Source organism: Dreissena polymorpha, unplaced genomic scaffold, assembly GCF_020536995.1.
Source record: "Dreissena polymorpha isolate Duluth1 unplaced genomic scaffold, UMN_Dpol_1.0 chrUn024, whole genome shotgun sequence".
Classification (NCBI taxonomy): Eukaryota; Metazoa; Mollusca; class Bivalvia; order Myida; family Dreissenidae; genus Dreissena; species Dreissena polymorpha.
In genome coordinates this window covers 303,849-305,000 of record NW_026273338.1, presented here as the reverse complement: position 1 = coordinate 305,000, position 1,152 = coordinate 303,849, and positions in this window count along the sequence as shown.

Here is a 1,152-nt window from a genome sequence, read left to right as displayed (position 1 = left end):
ATGATCAATCCACTTGCGTTATTTATAGTTAACTGGTAGTTACCTGGTACCTGTACGCAGTAAAATTTATTACCGAATATACTAAAAATATTAAAACTTAACAACATTTTTCAAGTAATGTAATATACCAGTCTTGATATTTTAATCAATATAAACTTCGTCAATCGCGGTTGAGAGTCCCTTTAAGATATTATGAGCGAATAAACTCACAACGACTATTAAAATTAATTAAGAAATATGATCGACATCTATCGTTTTGTCACGATTTCTTTATCTATCAAGTTAATGCAGGTCAATGTATTACAGTTGGAGTACATCACTGACATTACGTGTACACGAGTGTCACAAAGGCTTGAACGCTTTGTGGTTTTATCTATTGTTTGTTTGCATATTAACTTTTTGTCAAGTTTACGTTATAATAAGAGCATTTACATCAACCTCCATTCGAATATGTTTTGTGTTTATCAATCATGATATGAAAACATATATAGCTATAACCCTGGTGACCTACCTTTTTCGGTCAAGAAGAATTTCTGGTGACCTAAGATTTATTTTTCATAGAATATCAGTAAGGTAATAAAACGGATAACGATGTACAATTTAAATAATTTGTGTTTTGTTGTAGAAGATTTAATAACACTATTAATAAACAAAGGTTACACATTTTATCATAAACGTTATGGTATGAGTATTTGGATATTTCTATTAAAACATGCTAATGTATATACACATACATGAAAAGTACAATATGAAAAGCATATATTAGAGCTCATTTTTAGAATTGTATTCAGTTAAGCTATATCTTACTTGCTAAAATATACCATATTGTCTGCAGTTATTTTATTTCATATGTTAAATATACATGCAAATCAAAAACATGATATGCTGTAAACCTAAATTACGGTTTCTTTCGCAAATATGATTCCATTAAGTTAAATATTTTGGTGGCCTCAGCCGATTCAAAATCGATTTTCCCTTCACCGTACTCAAAGTTCCTTCCAACATCGATTCTTAACACGTCAACTGTTTGATTGCTAAATTTCCGTATTAATTTAAACGGTATTGAACAAATGGTGACTCTGGAGTCCGCGTCTTCAATGAGCATCTGTTCAGTCCTGACTGCCAAGACTCGCTGACCGACAATGTTGATTT